General features: G+C 37.9%; 1 protein-coding gene across 1 annotated transcript in view; it reads right to left on the bottom strand.

The window, feature by feature from the left end:
- The window catches only part of SYT16 (synaptotagmin 16), a 320,395-nt gene that overhangs the window by 181,514 nt on the left and 126,099 nt on the right, over positions 1-12,782 (bottom strand). The window lies entirely within an intron of this gene.

Genomic DNA, 12,782 nt, shown 5'->3' with positions numbered 1-12,782 from the left:
GTCATAGGGATATCTGCTCTATTCACAATGTCTCACAATGGACATCATTGTGTGTTCACATGCTTAACACAGCCACAGAAATGTCACGAAAGACCTAGAGTTTCTAATGAGTTAGTGCTTAACAGAGTAGGTAAGTACTTTTGAAATAATGATGAAAGGAAATATTCATTGTCCTCTTTTTACATGCTTGTAAGAGTGTTCAGAGTCCTTACTAAATACTTCAACTCCTTCCCATCATATCAGCCATCTCAATGACCCTGCCCCATTTTAGACACTAAAATAAATGTTAGGAGCAACAATTGGCAATAAAGTAATCTTGGTCAATTTGACAATTTTAGAATGTTTGGCTTTATGTTTTTAATTATATGAATATACTTTTTAATTTAACCCAGCACAGTTGGATTGAAATGAATGATGGTGATTTATGTAATTCATGGGCTAGAGTGCAAAAAGGAAAAAAAGCAAATGAATTCAAAGAATCTTTGATTTTATTTGACTATTGTTATATTATGATGGGAGCATACATTGAAATTAGGAACATATGCACAAGCAAAAACATCATATTTCATCACTGGATAGGGTGAATAACATATCACCCTAAAATTTTACAATGATCACAGAATTCACTTAGCAGTTGAAATCTCTAGTTAAAAGAGAACATTTTTAATAGATGAAAGACTTGGAGGGTGAAAAAACAGATATCTTCTCACAGATAGAAGCTCAGATAAACAAAACTTACATGAAAATTATGCTTTCCCACTCTTTTAAGCACCACTGAATTCAATGAGTATTTAAATTATAATGAGATTTTCTTTTACTTCCAAGATCTTAATTTTTCAATTCCATAAACACCTACACCCTGAGAATAAACACTTGAACAAAAATTATTGTAGAGGCACCTGGTGGCTCAGGAGATAGAGTGATGGGCCTGGAGTTAGGAAATCAGTTCAGATCTGGCCCCAGCTACTTACTAGCTGTGCAACCCTGGACCAGTCACTTGACCTTTGTTTCCTTTGTTTTCTCAATATTATTATGAGATACTAATAATAATATTTAGATAATTCATTTACCTTGCAGGGTTGTTGTGGGAATCAGATGAGATGGTATTTGGGAGGGAAGGGAAAGACTTACTTCACAAAGGACCTGGCAGAGTAGGTACTGGATAAATACTATCTAATACTTCTCTCTTCCCTTTTCACTTCTTATGTACCAATAGTGCCTAAATAATTTTTCTTCAATAAAGAGAGAAATGGTTTTTTTTTTCAAAACCTAAAAATAAGGGAGAAATGTTTGAGTATTTTAAAGATACCTCCTTAAATTTTTTTTCTCAAACATTAACCTAAGAAGTTTCATTCTCAGGGCTTTTTCAAAATGTAGTTGAGGTACCTCAAAATTGGAACTTAAAATTCAAGGCCTTAAAATTTTCAAGTTCACTGTCACCATGATAATTGCAACATATAATCATTTTTTATGTTTCTAAAAGTGTATAGCCAATGGAGAAATTAATTACTCACTGCACCTGGGGTATGGTTTGTTGTGAATTTCAAAAATGAGTTGACATTTTGGCTGATAACAAGTACATAGGGTCCTGGCAAAGAGATAAACTCCATAGCACTATCGTCCTTTTTTTGAAACTCAGACAGCCTGTGATCATTCAGGTTGACTGAACAAAATTATCCTTTTACCTGAATAAAATTAGTACCTTTTGCATGCTCTCATCGCTTATTCAAAGTGCTTCTGAATGATGAGCTTCTTGAGGGTTAATATCTAAATAAAAACTTGCTCTAAGCAAGGGTTTGGCTTTTTTTTTTTTAATAAATTTCTAATTGAATCCCAGACTTCTGTAATAGGAGTGTTTACTGGTACTTTTTAATTACAAAAAAAAAAAAAAAGACTTCACATAAATTGTCTGTTTTACTGTCTGTGCTAATTACATTTCATTATATATTTGGAGTAAGCTATTATTTTCCTGCTGGTTCCCATGGCATTCTTCATTATCGGCTGCTAATTGTCTAGCATTCACACAGGATTGTGAACCAAGTAGGCTGCTGCGTGGGCAGAAGTTCTAGGCAAAGCAGTATGGCTATGAAAGTTTGCACTGTTGTTATTGTGGCATATTACAAAGTTTCCACCTACTTATGGTGCCCACGTAATTTGTTGCCCATCATCGATATCAACAGTATTGGTTGCTGTGCAATGAAGCATGGGAGGCCATCTGTAATTTGCCTTCTACTTGAGGATTATCATCATCCATCAAGGCAAGACTACGCAGGGACCAAATAATAGTTACAATGATAATCAAAAGTCTATCCTTTTGTGGCCATGGAAGGTATGGAAGAGTGCTGGATTTGGAGTGAAAAAGGATCTGGGCTCAAATCCTGACTTGACCACTTATTCTCTTCATAAGCCTGAGCAAGTCACTTTACATTTCTGGGCTTTAGTATCCTTAATTTATAAAATTAGGGAGCTTGGCTAGAAGATTTCTCAACTCGTTTTTCATCTTATAAAATCTATGCTTAACCGATTTAATGGAGATATCCCAAAACAAGAGAAAGGGATATTGTTGAGAAATCACTGATGTCTCAAAACAAAATTTACCAACTTTTTTAAAATACTCATAGAAAGAAAGCAATAAACCACATAAGTTAACCTTAAAATTCAACAGTGAAAAAGGAAAGTCCTTACTGAAGGGTTTTTTTATCTTTAAAGTCAGGGCACAAAGAAAGCCCTGATTAGAGTTGTTCATTACCCATATATTGTCCCCTTTTAAACTATGAAAGTCAAGGTCGGTGCAGAAAGTTACTATTTTTTGAAAAGTCAGAAGTGGCAGGAAGCCTTTAGAGTGAATTTGGAGTTATTGTCTTGTTGAAATTACTCCTCACTGTTTTTTAGAATTCTGGGGCTAGTGCTAATTACATTTTCATCTTATCTATCCAACTTTAGCAGTATTATGTGAGCGATCAAGGAAACATAAACAGGCAATAATTTCCCACATTGATGAGAGGAGTGAGTTGTGAAAGCTACTTACTTCTGAAAACATACAGGGACTGTGAGAACCAGGTACCTGAGGCTCAGAGGGCCAGAACTATCAGGTACCAAACAGATGGTTCTTTCATTTGTGTGTCCAGATTTTGAAATAAAATGTTATGTTTTCACAGGATTGCTTCTCCTTCCAGATATTCTCAAAAGCAACTCTGACCTGCTTGAAAGCAAGACAGAGAATACCATTGCCTCTGAAAAACTAAAAGTAAGTATCATATAGAGGCAATAGCTAACATTTATGTAGCCTGCACTTACTGTGTGCCAGGCACTGTGCTAAGCATTTTATAAATCTTCTCATTTGATCTTCACAACAATCCTGGAAGATAGATGCTTTTTATTATCCTTATTTTACATTTGAGGATACTGAGGCAAACAGAAGTAAAGTCACTTGCCTAAGGTCACACAGATAGTGTCTGAAGCTGGTTTTGAACTCAGATTTTGATGTGCATAGGAGGGGGGATCCCACACAAATGAGATTTCACGCTAATGTAAATCTTGGAATCTGTTGTAGAGACACTGCTTGGTTAAGCCCACTGGGGCTGGAGTCTTGCACCATTCCTTGTTCTATACCCACCACTGAAATTTGTTCTGGGAAAGTGTGACTTCTAAATAGAGGGACTAGGCTCTCTATTCTTAAGCTCATTGCCTTGCTAACAAGTCCCTGTCCTGGCATCCCAGAGATAATGCTATAATTAGAATTAATTACAAGTAATTATCGTAGGCTTAAAAGTTCTTCAAAGTGAGAAGAGAATACTTGAGGTACAATATGAATGAGGTATGAGACAAGAAATTTATTCCTACATAGAAAAAAAATATTATACATAGAAGAATCATACACATATAAATAAAATTAAAAGGACTTAGTAATTTAACTTCATACAGCTACCGTCAGTCAGGAAGCTAATATTCATGTCTCATAAAAACCTAAAACAATTTGAAAGATTGTTTATTGGCCATTTTAAATTTCATCTCAACTTAGCATTGCCCTCTTGCTCCTAGCACTTGTTGCTGATAACACAGCCATGCTTGGTCCAACCCTCTGGTCAGTGGCCATCCTGTGCAAATGCCTCTTCTATTGTCCTCCATATATCACAGGTGTCCCATGATACCATTTGGAGAACCACAGCTGAAAGATCACCAGATGTCTCTTTTTAACAAATGTGATGTTCCATCCCACAGCTGCTCTCATGGGGCAGGCAGAAAACCAACTGACCACCATCAGTCCATTATATCCTATCAAAGTGCCAAGTCGTTTCAACAAGTAGCCCCAAAGCTCCCACAATGGAAGTAGGCAGATGTACTAGCCAGCACCCTAGCATACACAAGAGGGTCTGATGCACAGGTTCTTTGATCTACTTCTCTCAAAGGAAAGTGACTTTTGAGAGGTCAACAATCACTTTAATCAAACACAGATACCAACAGAGAAAATACAAGCAGGACCAACAGACAGGGCTTTCAACTGTCTGACCATAGACAATACATACATCATCACCAGAGAGAGAAGCACTAACACCTCAGTTTTCAAAGCCAGGGAACTTCTTAGAATGGCTGCCCAGAGTCTTATCTGGCACATGAACCTTCTTCCAAAAACTTTGCCCCATAGCAAAACCTCAACTCAGAGTATATACATACATGCATATGTATACTCTTTTCAGAGCCTGAGGCAATGACCCCTCATGACCCAGTGCTTTACCAGCAATCAGCAAAAGCTGTGGGCCCCTTACAAAACAAGCCTCCCCTAATCAAATAACCCCATCTGAGGCCTATCAATGGGCAGGGAAGATTTTTAACTCCCATTACACCAGAGAATGTAAGCACATGCTTTATGCCCATTGAGAAAAGCAAATCTGTGAAGTTTTCAAGGACCTTATGTTCTACTAATATGAGATAACATGAGTCCAGATAAGTAATGTTATGTAGATGGTACAAGGGATAGATCAAAAGAGGTCTAACTATATTGGAGGAAGGAGAGAATACTAATAGCTGGAGACACAGGTTAAACCTACAAGAAAGATAAGGGTGCTAAAATATGGAAATGAAGAAGAAATTCATTCCAGGCATTTTCTGAGAGAGGCAAATGCATAGTAGTAAACTATTCCCAAATAACAATGTAGGATGAATAACTTATTTTAAGGATTGGGTGGACAACTAATCTCATTCAAATCGCGACTAGTACTTTAGTTAGAGTAGTAGTGTCTAATTACAGGGAGAGGGAATTTGGGGGAAGGAGCCTGAGGTCCTCAATCCAATAACTGAAAGAGAATAAATTGGTGTGAATACTTTTACAATTATTAATTTAAAAGAGAAATAGCCTGTTACCTGAAAGAAATTTTGCTTTGTTGTCTCTCCTTTTACAATATCCCCTGGTCCCAAGTCATTAGGAAAGGGAACAAGGTAGCTCTAAGACCCTTCTACTAAAAATGAGATACCTTAGCAACAAAGGACAAAATTAGAAGAGGTAATCCTGGCTGTGCTTTTCAGACTCTCTCACTCGGATTTCCTGGAGCAAGAGGCTGGTAGTACCAGGTAGAATAGCAAACAGTAGGAGAAAAAAAGCCAGGCCAAGATCTCCTACAAAGAAGACCACAAAAACTAATGAATTCTGGATGATGGAACTGATGAGATGGAAAGAGAATGCAAACCTATCCTTCTTCCCATTCTTTTTGAGTCTAGTGTTTGCTCCCTTGGGAATTATTCCACATCACCAAGCAGAGAATTCTGAGCACAACTAACAGAGATGCCTAATTAATATGCACTGAATGAGTGAAGGAATGAATGAGGTCGAGGGAACAATACAGCTTAAAGAGTTCTCAGAGTTCACCTTTGTCATAACGCAATGCCATGAATATAGTAGGAACTTAATGGTTGCTGGCTTGATAGGAATTATGAGATGAGAGAGAGAGAAAGGAGTGATTGTCCCACCATCCCTCCAAATAAATAAGTAAAGAGTTTCCAAAAACAGCAAACTCAGCAAGGACAGAAAAAGGAATATTGAAAGAAACTTCCAGTAGACTATTCTTTTCTTTATAATTCACTTATTTATTTTTAGTTTTCAACATTCATTTTTACAATACTCAAATTGTTTCTTTCTGGTTGCTTGCAATATTTTCTCCTTGACTTGGGAACTCTGGAATCTGGCTACAATATTCCTAGGTGCTTTTCTTTTCAGATCTTCTTCAGGAGGTGATCAGTGGATTCTTTCAATATTTATTTAACCTCTGGTTCTAGAATATCAGGGCAGTTTTCCTTGATAATTTCATGAAAGATGATGTCTAGGTTCTTTTTTACATCACGCCTTTCAGGTAGCCCCATAATTTTTAAATTGTTTCTCTTGGGCAAAGATGGAGGAGGAGAAAGATGCACATACTATAGCTATTCCCCCATAGCCCAAAAAATATCTGTAAAAAATAACTGTCAACAAATTCTAGAGCAGCAGAAGCCACAGAATGATAGAGTGAAAGAGATCTCCAGCCAAAGGTAACCTGGAAGGCAGACAGGAAAGGTCTATCCCACAGGACACTGAGCAGAGCAGAGCCCAGCCCTAGCCATGTGGCAACAGGAGGAACAGAACCAGAACAGGCCTCTGGGGCAAAATTCCCAGCAGAGAAGGTCTCAGATCCCTCAATGCACAAGCCCCAAAGAAAGCTTCAAAGGTCAGTGAGAGGGCTTTCCCAGCTGGGCAAGAGGGGAGCAGGGTCCCTCACAGCATGGGCCCTAGGCGGAAGCAGCAACAGCAGCCCAGTGCTACGTGGCAGTGGCTGAGTCGGGCTGCAGCCATCGTGGGAGCAACTCAGCTTAAAGCTCTTGGGGGAACTGAGCCTCTGATTGAACCTCAGCCCTAAGTGGTGGCCCTGACCCCATGTAAAGCTCTTGGGGGAATTGAGCAGCTAATTTGAATCTCAGCCCAGAGCACGGTCCTGGGGTAAGGAGGAACACTAGGACCCTCCTCTTGACAAAGGATTCAGAAGTCAAGTAACTGGCTGGGAAAATGCCCAAAAAAGGGAAAAAAATAAGACCATAGAAGGTTACCTTCTTGGTGAACAGGTATTTCCTTCCGTCCTTTCAGATGGGGAAGAACAATGCATACTGTCAGAGGAAGTCAAGACTTCTGCATCCAGTACCTCCAAAACGAATACACAATGGGCTCAGGTCATGGAAGAGCTTGAAAAGTGAGTCAACAGCTTGCTAAAGGAGACCCAAAAAAATGCTGAAGAAAATAACACCCTTAAAAATAGGCTAACAATTGGAAAAAGAGGTCCAAAAAGTCACTGAAGAGAAGACTTTAAAAAGCAGAATCAGCCAAATGGAAAAGGAGGTTCAAAAACTTACTGAAGAAAATTGTTCTCTAAAAATGAGAGTGGAGCTGAGGGAAGTTAATGACTATATGATAAACCAAGAAATCACAAAATAAAACCAAAAGAATGAAAAAATAATATCGCTCATTGGAAAAACAACAGACCTGGAAAATAGATCCAGGAGAGACAATTTAAAAATTATGGGACTACCTGAAAGCCATGATCAAAAAAAGAGCCTAGATATTATCTTTAATGAAATTATCAAGAAAAACTGCCTTGATATTCTAGAACCAGAGGGCAAAATAAATATTGAAAGAATCCACTGATCACCTCCTAAAAGAGACCTGAAAAGAGAAACTACCAGGAATATTGTGGCCAAATTTCATAGTTCCCTGGTCAAGAAGAAAATATTGCAAGTAGCTAGAAAGAAACAATTCCAGTATTGTGGAAATACTATCAGGATAACACAGGATCTGGTAGCTTCTACATTAAGGGATCAAAGGGCTTGGAATAGGATATTCCACAAGTCAAAGGAACTGGGATTAAAACCAAGAATCACCTACCCAGCAAAACTGAGTATAATACTTCAAAGGAAAAATTGGTCATTCAATGATATAGAGGACTTTCAAGCATTCTTGATGAAAAGACCAGAAATGCAGAGAAAATTTGACTTTCAAACACAAGAATTAAGAGAAGCATGAAAAGGTAAACAGGAATGAGAAATCATGAAGGACTTTCTAAAGTTGAACTGTTTACATTCCTATATGGAAAGATAATATTTGTAACTCTTGAGACTTTTCTCAGTATTTGGAGAGGCAAAGGGATTATACACACACATACACACACACACACACACACACACACAGAGCACAGATTGAGTTGAATCAGAAGGGATGATTCTATAAAAGAAAATAAAATTAAGAGGTGAGAGAGGAATATATTGGGAGGAGAAAGGGATAAATGGAATGGGGCAAATTATCACTCATAAAAGAGATAAGAAAAATCTTTTTTCAATGGAGGTGAAAAGGGAGGATGTGAGAGGGGAAAAGTGAAGCTTCCTCTCCTCACATAGGGCTTAAGGAAGGAATAACATGCTCACTAAATTTGGTATGAAAATCTATCTTACACCACAGGAAAGTAGGGAAGAAGGGACAAGTGGGATGAGAGGGATGATAGAAGGGAGGGCAAATGGGGGAAGGGAGTAACTGAAAGTAAACACTTTTGGGAAGGGACAAGGTCAAATGAGAGAATAGAATAAAGGAGGGACAGGGTAAGATAGAGGGAAATATAGTCAGTCTTACACAACATGACTATTATGGAAGTCTTTTGCAAAATGACACATATATAACCTGTATTGAATTCCTTGTCTTCTTACTGGGGATCAGTGGGGAGGGAGGAAGAGAGAGAAGTTGGAATTCAAGGTATTGGAAATGAATGTTGAGAATTGTTATTGTATATAACTGGGAAATAAGAAATACAGGTAATGGGGTATAGAAATCTATGTTGCCCTAAAAGAAAAGAGAGAAGGTGCGGATAAGGGAAGGATGGTGTGTGATAGAAAGGAGGGCACATTGAGGGAAGGGGTAATCAGAATGGAAGGTGTTATAGGATGGGGGGAGGGGAGAGACAGAGAGAAAAATTGGAACTCAATATTTGATGGAAATGGATGTCATAATCTAAAAATAAATAAATTAAAATAAAATAAAATAAAATTTAAAAAAAAATTGTCTCTCCTGGATCTATTTTCCAGGTCAGTTGTTTTTCTAATGAGATATTTCAAATTGTCTTCAATTTTTTCATTCTTTTGATTTAGTTTTGTAATTTCTTGGTTTCTCATAAAGTCATTAGCTTCCATCTGTTCCATTCTAATTTTTAAAGAACTATTTTCTTCAGTGAGCTTTTGAACCTCCTTTTCCATTTGGCTTACTCTGCTTTTTAAAGCATTCTTCTTCTCATGGGCTTTTTGGGCCTCGTTTGACATTTGAGTTAGTCTATTTTTAAGGGTTATTTTCTTCAGCATTTTTTTGGGTCTGCTTTAGCAAGTTGTTGATTCGCTTTTCATGATTTTCTTGCATCACTCTCATTTCTCTTCCCAATTTTTCCTCCACTTCTCTTACTTGATTTTCAAAATCCTTTTTGAGCTCTTCCATGGTTTGAGTCTATTGCATATTTATTTTGGAGGGTTTGGATCCAGAAACCTTGACTTTTTTGCCTTCCTCTGATGGTATGCATTGTTCTTCCTCATTCAAAAGGATAGAATAAAATACCTGTTCACTCAGAAAGTAACCTTCTATAGTCTTATTTTTTCCCCTTTTTTGGGCACTTTCCCAGTCAGTTATTGACTTTTGAGTCCTTTGTCAAGAGGAGGGTATACTCTGGGGACCTGTAAGTTCTCAGTTCCTCCAACATGGCACAATCAAGGGAGGGAAGTTTACTCCTCTCCTGGCCTATGCTCTGGTCTGGGAGCATCTACAAGTACTCTTCTGCCCTGGATCTGTGAGTAGAATTTCCTCTCCAGAACCTCCACCATCTCCACCAGTCAGTATTCCTCCTCACCCCAGGACTGCCACTCAGGGCTGAGATCCAGATCAGCCACTTGATTCCTCCAGGGTCTTTAGGCCAAGGGCTCCAAAAATGAACAACTCAGGCAGTTACCTGAGGCCAGAGCTAGGGCAGGACTCTGCTCCCTTTTCACCAAGGTGAAAGAGCTTTCTCACTGACCTTTGAAGCTGTCTCTGGTATTTATGGGTTGAGGAATCTGGGAACCACAGCTGCTACCCAAGATTCCACACCCTGAAGCCTGCTCCAGTCCTGTCCCTGTCACCCCATGCAGCCAAGGCTGGGTTGTGCTCTGTGGACTGCACTCCACTCTGAGCCAGGTATGATAGAACTTGCCTGTCAGCCTTCCAGGCTGCCTTGGGCTGGAAATCTCTTTCACTCTTGCATTTTGTGGCTTCTGCTGCTCTAGAATTTGTTTAGAGGTTTACAGGTGTTTTATGGGCTTTGGGGGGAGATCTATAGCAGGTCCATCCTTCTACTCTGCCATCTTGGCTCTGCCCACCCAGTAGACAATTCTTAAAGAAAAAAATGACTGAACATCAACTTAACCATTCATAGTTCTTGGTTTTTTCAGCTTTAGCCTTCCTCACTTAATCTTGTGGCAGTCTATAACAGCACTATATGGACATTACCCAGAATCCATCACAGCTACTGCAGTTTTAGAAGTAACTTTTGGACATTACTCTTTAGCAGTGGGTTATCTACCCCTTCCCTCAAAGTTTCATCTCTCCTTGTGATTCTTTGATCAGCTTCCCTATATTTCCTACAACCTACCCCTGTACTGGAGCTTGGGAAGCTAGGTAGTACAGTGTATACAGCACTAAGTTTGGAATAAAAACAACTCATCCTTATGAGTTCAAATCTGGCCTCAGATACTAGCTGTGTGACCTTGGACAAGTCACTTATCCCTGTTTGCTTCAGTTTCCTCAGCTGTAAAATGAAGTGGAGAAGGAAATGGCCAACCACAGTAATATCTTCACCATGAAAACTGCAAAATTGGGTCACAAAGAGTCAGGAACAATTGAACAACAACATCAACTCCTATACCAGTCTGGGAGGACTCTGTGTTTTCCTGGAAGCTGTTTTTTTCTTCAGGTGCCAACTGTTCAAGTTGATTTCTTGAGGTAATGCAACCTGAGTTTCAAATGGAACATTTTGTATGCTGCTGCTTAAGTTTGCTGTTGGATTGGTAGAGAGATTGATTATTATCTGTATGCTTTCATGAGGGGCAGAGTTAATGTGAGAGATTTGAAGAAAGGGGGATTCTTCATTCTTATTTCAAGAGAGAGACATTTATGGTTCCAGACTCTTTTTGTAGAGACCTATGAAAAGAGAAAAGACTTTGGAAAATTGTAGATATGTAGAGGATCTTACACCTCAATGTGTCCCTGATTTTCAGATTGCTCTTTTAAAAAAATAAGCTACAACTTATTCATTTTAAACAATATTTATTTTAAATTTTGAGTTCCAAATTATTTCCTTCTAATCCCTCCTCCACCCACTGAGAAGGCAAGCTATATGATATCAATTATACAAGTAAAATTATGTAAAATATATTTCTTAAAATTAGTGATGCTTCCAAAAAAAGCAAGATAGATAAAGTGAAATTTTAAATTTCAATTTGAAATGAGTTCATCAGTTCTGTCTCCAAAGGTGGATGGTATTTTTCATCATGAATCCTTTGGAGCTGTCATGGATCATTGTCTCTTGATGAGAGTAGTTTAATTTTTCACAGTTGATCATTATAATATTGCTGTTACTGTGTACAATGTTCTCCTGGTTTTGCTCACTTTGTTTTGCATCAGTTCATATATCTTCCCAGGTTTTTCTGAAACTATCTTGCTCACCATTTCTTCTATCACAATAGTATTCCATCACATTCGTATGCCACAATTTGTTCATCCATTATCCAATTAATGAGTATCTCCTCAATTTCCAATTCTTTGTCACCACAGAAAGAGTTGCCATAAATACTTTTGTGTGTGTGTATAAATATGTATATGTATATATATATATATGCATATGTATATATATATGTATATACATATATATATATATATTTCCTTTTCCTTTGATCTCTTTGAGATACAGATCCAGTAGGGGTATTTCTGAGTCAAAGGGTATGCACTGTTTTATAGTCCTTTGGGCATAGTTGCAAACTCTTCCCCAGAATGGTTGGACAGTGCAGTAATGTCCTAATTTTTCCACATCCTCTCCAACATTTGTCATTATCCTTTTCTGTCATGTTAGCCAATATGGTAGGTGTGAGGTAGTAGCTCAGAGTTGTTTTAATTTCCATTTCTCTAATTAATCATGATTTAGAACATTTTATATGACTATACGTAGCTTAGATTTCTTCTTCTGAAAATTCTCTGTTCATATCCTTTGACCATTGGGGAATGGCTCTAATTTCTTATAAATCTGGTTCTGTTCCCAGATTTTTGAGAAGTAAGGCCTTTAGCAGAGAAACTGGCTGTAAAATTTTTCCCCAGTTTCTTGCTTTCTTCCAAATTTTGACTACAGTGGTTTGTTTTTTTAAAAACCCTTACATTTCATGTAATAAAAATTATACATTTTATTTTTCTTGTTGGCCATAAGCTCTTCCTTAATCCATAGATCTAACAAGCAAAATTTTCTATGCTCCCCTAAATTGCTTATGATATCATTCTTTATGTCTAAATCATGTAGTATGAGATAATGGTCTATGTCTATTTTCTGCCCAACTGCTTTCCAGTTTTCCTAGCAATTTTTATTAAATAGCGAGCACTTGCCCAAAAAGTTTGGATCTTTGGGTTTACTGCAACTGACTTTCAAGATGTTGGGAATTTTCCTTTGCATGAGATCAGAACCTCTCAGAGAAGAATAGAGTGACTATCCTCATGGATG

This window comes from Notamacropus eugenii, chromosome 1 (assembly GCF_028372415.1).
Source record: "Notamacropus eugenii isolate mMacEug1 chromosome 1, mMacEug1.pri_v2, whole genome shotgun sequence".
Classification (NCBI taxonomy): Eukaryota; Metazoa; Chordata; class Mammalia; order Diprotodontia; family Macropodidae; genus Notamacropus; species Notamacropus eugenii.
Note: the sequence above shows the minus strand (reverse complement) of the source record. Positions and strands in the feature narration are given on the sequence as shown.